The sequence below is a fragment of the Pelobates fuscus genome, chromosome 2 (genome assembly GCF_036172605.1).
Source record: "Pelobates fuscus isolate aPelFus1 chromosome 2, aPelFus1.pri, whole genome shotgun sequence".
Taxonomy (NCBI): domain Eukaryota; kingdom Metazoa; phylum Chordata; class Amphibia; order Anura; family Pelobatidae; genus Pelobates; species Pelobates fuscus.
The window spans coordinates 70,533,599-70,539,649 of NC_086318.1; positions in this window are offsets into that span (position 1 = coordinate 70,533,599).

The following is a 6,051-nucleotide window of genomic DNA, read 5'->3' on the forward strand; positions in this document are numbered from 1 at the left end:
CAGGCCCCAGGGGACAAGGGTCTTCAGATTGTAGATCCAGAACATTTCTCGATATGTTAACATTCTACTTAGTTCTCCTCCCCTCCATGGTACTTCTATTTTTTCAATGCCACAATATGATAGAAGTGTGGGATCACGATTGTGATGTATATTAAAGTGATTTGAGAGTGTATGCTTATCAAATCCTCTTTTTATATTGTACACATGTTCCCTGAGCCTGGTTTTGAGTGTTCTTTTGGTTTGACCTATATATTGGAGGCCGCACGGGCACTCCAACTTATATATGACCTGTTTTGTGTTACACGTGATACAGTTCTTAATCTGGAATGTTTGTTTAGTTGTTGAGGACTGAAAGGTGGTACAATTTTTTCCTATAGTGCTTAATTTGCATATGTGGCAATTGCCACATTTGTAGTACCCCTTTTGGCCATTCAAAAAATGATTTGATCTAGTTGGCTTATTATAACTATGTACTAATCTGTTGCGTAACGTGGGAGCCCCCCTAAAGATAACTCTAGGTTTAACTGGTAAAAGCGTAGCCAAAGCTGCATCTTGGCGGAGTAGGTGCCAATGTTTCTGTATGCTGTTTTTAATCTTATATGCTTGGGCGCTATAGTTAAACACTAAAGGACATAAATCTTCAGTATTGTTATATCTTGTTTGACTCTGCACTTTTTTGCTTCTTGTGTAGGATGTTTACACGTTCTATATTTGTCACTTTTTCGAGAGCTGTATCTAGTGCTTTCTCGTCATATCTTTTTTCTATGAACTGGTGTTTCACTTTTTGGAGTTGTTGGTTACATATTTCGGGGTCAGAACAGTTTTTCTTGACCCTTAAAAACTGTCCAAAGGGGACACCTGAGAGCCAAGAAGGGTAATGGCAACTGGAAGTTAAAATGTAACTGTTGACGTCTACACTCTTGAAGAAGGTTTTGGACTTGAGGGTGCTATGTTGATCCGTGTATAGGACCAAGTCCAGGAAATCTATGCTACTGGAACTATACTTATATGTAAAGGATAGATTGTATTTGTTCCTGTTGATGTATGCTAGAAACTCTAAAAGTTCTGTTTCTCCCCCTCTCCAAACAAAAAAACAGTCGTCAATGTACCGTCTATAGAAGACCAGGTTCGCCCCCCACTGGTGTCCTTGCCAGATGAACAAGTTTTCCCAGTAGGCCATAAAGATGTTCGCATAGCTTGGGGCGAACCTGGTCCCCATAGCGGTACCGTTGATCTGCAGATAAATATCATTACCATGCCAAAAAAAAATTATTGTTGAGTATGAAATCAATACATTCTATCAAGAATTCTACTTGTTCCACCAACATGGTGGGGTCCTCATATAGAGTTTTTCTTACTGCTATAAATCCCAGGTCATGTTTGATGACAGTATACAATGACGTAACGTCGCATGTAACCATTATGTAATTCTGCTCCCATTTCAGACCTTCTATATTTGTTAGCAGATCCCCACTATCTTTTAAATATGATTTGGCCTTTTTGACAAAGGGTTGTAATATGACATCTATGTACTGGGATAGGTTACATGTTAAAGACCCTATCCCAGAAATAATGGGTCTACCTGGGGGCTTTACGAGACTCTTGTGGATTTTCGGTAGTTGGTAAAATACCGTTTTTTTGGGGTAAACCACCATAACATACTCTAGTTCTTTTTTGTCCAATATATTTAGATAGCTACCTCTCTCCAATACACTGAACAAGTGTTTTTTGGTGTCAGACGTGGGGTCTCCTTTTATCTGCTTATATGTGAGGGGATCATTCAAAATTCTCTTACATTCTGTGTTGTAATCCTCAGTATTTAGGACCACAATTCCCCCCCCCCCTTGTCCGCTGGCTTTATAGTGATGTCTTTATTGTCACTAAGCTCTTTAAGTGCTTTGTTTTCCCATACACTTAAATTGTGTTTGTATTTAGCTACTTTTTTGGGTAGCTTGTCTATATCTGCTGCTACTGCCAGATTAAAAGCTGTCATGGGTCCACTTATTCGATTGGTTGGACAAAAGGAAGACTTATTCCTCAGGGCTGTATGTTGGAAGATAGTTTTCTCCGGTTTTTGTATCGCCGGGATGGGATTGTTTAAGAAAAAAATATTTAAAGTTAATTTCCTGATATATTTTTGTACATCTAGATATGCTGCAAAAGGGTCTGATGTGGTCGTGGGAGCATATTTTAAGCCTCTGTTGAGAACTTTAATTTGATGTTTAGATATATTAACATTAGATAGATTGAAAATTCCCATTAGATCTACCTTCTCATTTTCTTTTCTCCTGCGGTACCTCTCCCCCCTCCTGCATCCTCTAGCAGAGGTATTTTTTTGATATTGGATTGTTTGGCATGGTAATGATATTTATCTGCAGATCAACGGTACCGCTATGGGGACCAGGTTCGCCCCAAGCTATGCGAACATCTTTATGGCCTACTGGGAAAACTTGTTCATCTGGCAAGGACACCAGTGGGGGGCGAACCTGGTCTTCTATAGACGGTACATTGACGACTGTTTTTTTGTATGGAGAGGGGGAGAAACAGAACTTTAAGAGTTGCTAGCATACATCAACAGGAACGAATACAATCTATCCTTTACATATAAGTATAGTTCCAGTAGCATAGATTTCCTGGACTTGGTCCTATACACGGATCAACATAGCACCCTCAAGTCCAAAACCTTCTTCAAGAGTGTAGACGTCAACAGTTACATTTTAACTTCCAGTTGCCATTACCCTTCTTGGCTCTCAGGTGTCCCCTTTGGACAGTTTTTAAGGGTCAAGAAAAACTGTTCTGACCCCGAAATATGTAACCAACAACTCCAAAAAGTGAAACACCAGTTCATAGAAAAAAGATATGACGAGAAAGCACTAGATACAGCTCTCGAAAAAGTGACAAATATAGAACGTGTAAACATCCTACACAAGAAGCAAAAAAGTGCAGAGTCAAACAAGAATACTGAAGATTTATGTCCTTTAGTGTTTAACTATAGCGCCCAAGCATATAAGATTAAAAACAGCATACAGAAACATTGGCACCTACTCCGCCAAGATGCAGCTTTGGCTACACTTTTACCACTTAAACATAGAGTTATCTTTAGGGGGGCTCCCACGTTACGCAACAGATTAGTACATAGTTATAATAAGCCAACTAGATCAAATCATTTTTTGAATGGCCAAAAGGGGTACTACAAATGTGGCAATTGCCACATATGCAAATTAAGCACTATAGGAAAAAATTGTACCACCTTTCAGTCCTCAACAACTAAACAAACATTCCAGATTAAGAACTGTATCACGTGTAACACAAAACAGGTCATATATAAGTTGGAGTGCCCGTGCGGCCTCCAATATATAGGTCAAACCAAAAGAACACTCAAAACCAGGCTCAGGGAACATGTGTACAATATAAAAAGAGGATTTGATAAGCATACACTCTCAAATCACTTTAATATACATCACAATCGTGATCCCACACTTCTATCATATTGTGGCATTGAAAAAATAGAAGTACCATGGAGGGGAGGAGAACTAAGTAGAATGTTAACATATCGAGAAATGTTCTGGATCTACAATCTGAAGACCCTTGTCCCCTGGGGCCTGAATGCAGAGCTGGAATTAATGAATATACTATAGTTATTGATTCATCACACTCTAAACGCTTTTTTATAATTTTGGTCACAAAAGGGTTTAGATGATATACCCCTATTACCGTTGGGGTTTTAAATATGGCCTAATAGATATTGTGATTTATACAACATCTGCTACTGCCATATATAACAACACAGGTCCAAGCTCCGATACAGGAGAAGACATTTATTTTATTTCATTTTATTTTATTTTATTTTATTTCACTTTATTTTATTTTCATTTATTTTATTTCATTTATTTTATTTTCATATATGTCTGATAGGACATTTTATAGTGTTGGTGCGATCAGGGCACAATATTCAAACTATTACCCCTTAAGAGTATCAACAAATTGTGGCCCTTTAAGTAGAAAAGAAAAAAGGGGGATTTCTGGTTAATCTACACTTGTATTTTTACTGAGAAGATAGGCTTATTTTGGTATTTTTATATACAAATTCAATTGTTTTATTTTATATAGTAAAATATGTTGCCATTATACGGAAAATTCACTAAGATGTTGCTACATTGGAGAAAGACACACAGATGCAACATTTGTAACTTTTTTCAATTGTTGCCATTATGTACTTCGGATTTTATGTGTTAAGATGCTTAGACATCACAATCTCAATTATTGTTACAATTATCTGTATACTTTAAGTTACAGCCTTTTAATTGAAATGAAATGTTTATGTTGGTTGAAAACGTTTTTATTTGTTTGAAGCTATGGAAAGGTCTATACCTTTAAGATTTTAAATGATTTTTGCCCGGCAAAAGTATTTAACAGCCAAGCCAGGCATGAGACACCTATCTTGAGAAAGCCCTCGGAGAAAGGGCGAAACGCGTTGATCAGGTGTCCACCGAGATTTCATCTGCAGCATTTCCTGCTTTACCGGCTTCCAACTAAAGCCGCATTTGCCGCAAGTTCGTTGTTTTCCTGCCAGCATCAAAGACAGTTTTCCCGAGTGCACCGGGCAGCTCCTGTCTTCTTGGAGGAATTGCAGCTTCATCCAAACAAACGACTGGGCATGGAAGTGTTCTGCTGTATGATGAGTATCTCTTTTTTCGTGTAAGAGTATTTATGTAGGGGGGGATTTTTATATCAGGAATAAATTTTGTTACGGATTTACACTATATACCGTTTCTGTTTCCCTTTTTTTTTTGACATTCTTTACTTATAATAGTTTTCAAAATAGGGAGGGAGACAGAAAAAAAGAAAAGGGAGGGGGGGGAGGGGAAGCAAGTTACACTTTACAGAATACAGTACACTTATGAACAGTTTGATTGGCTACCTAAAGTCAAAAGCGATTACTGTACTACCTTTACGATTGATACCTAGCCAGCCTGCACCTTGTCTGCATGAGCGGAGTCCCGCCGGGGAGCGGGGCCATGGTGAGGGCAATGGACACATAGAGCAGGCCGGTCTGGGGTGGCAGAGGAGTGTGTCTGTTTCCCTTTTATCCAAGGTATTTTCGTATATTTGGACCCCTACCCTCCATAACACATTGGGATTTTTGTGCAGGACCCACACTCCTATTTATTGTACTTTGGATTTTCGATAGTGGTAATTTCCCACAATTGATTCTGGACGATTATTTGCTGGATTTTTTTTATTATTTCTTCATTTTTAGTTTATTTTTTGTTCCATACATGGTTTATAGTTTTTTACTATTTTTTTACTAATTTTTTTTTTACTGTTTCTTATTTTAAAGACCCTTATTATTAATAAGGGGATTATCTATTAAGCGCTGAAATTTTATATATGTATTTTTATTAGAAATTGGGATTTTCTCTTGTTTTAGCAGCTTATCTACTTAAGATATTGGTATCATATTATTTTCATATACTGTTTCGATATTTTTTGGTTATTACGCTAGCTAGTCACCCATTTAGTACTACCGCTCTATTTTTCGTATACATTGTATTCTGTATGCGTGTATGTCTGTTTCAGTATGTGTGTATTTTAGTATGTATCTGTGTCCTTTTGTATCAGTGTGTGTGTTTGTGTCTGTGTATGTATTCCTGTGGGCGGTATTTGGAGGCGGACCCAGTGGGCGGTATTTGGAGGCGGGCCCCTGGGGGCCCAGACCCTGAGCTGAGTTAGGGGCCCCAAAATTTCTGGTGGCAGCCCTGTTAAGAGACAGTAAGTTTACAGTTGGGGGGGGGAGGGATATGCATTTTTTTTGCCTATACAGTTCCTTAAATGCGATAATGGACATTCTTACTTTGAATATTTCAAAGCTTTCACTCAAGGTATACTTTCAAACCAAGCTGTACTTTCCTCACTTCTCAACCATAAGATCTCCTAACTTGCCAATAATATATTCTACATTTTATCTGTTAAACCACTGTACTGTGGAACGTACTCTGTGATTTGCCCAAGTTGCATTTTTTTAGTTTTGTATTTTGCTAAATAATGGGT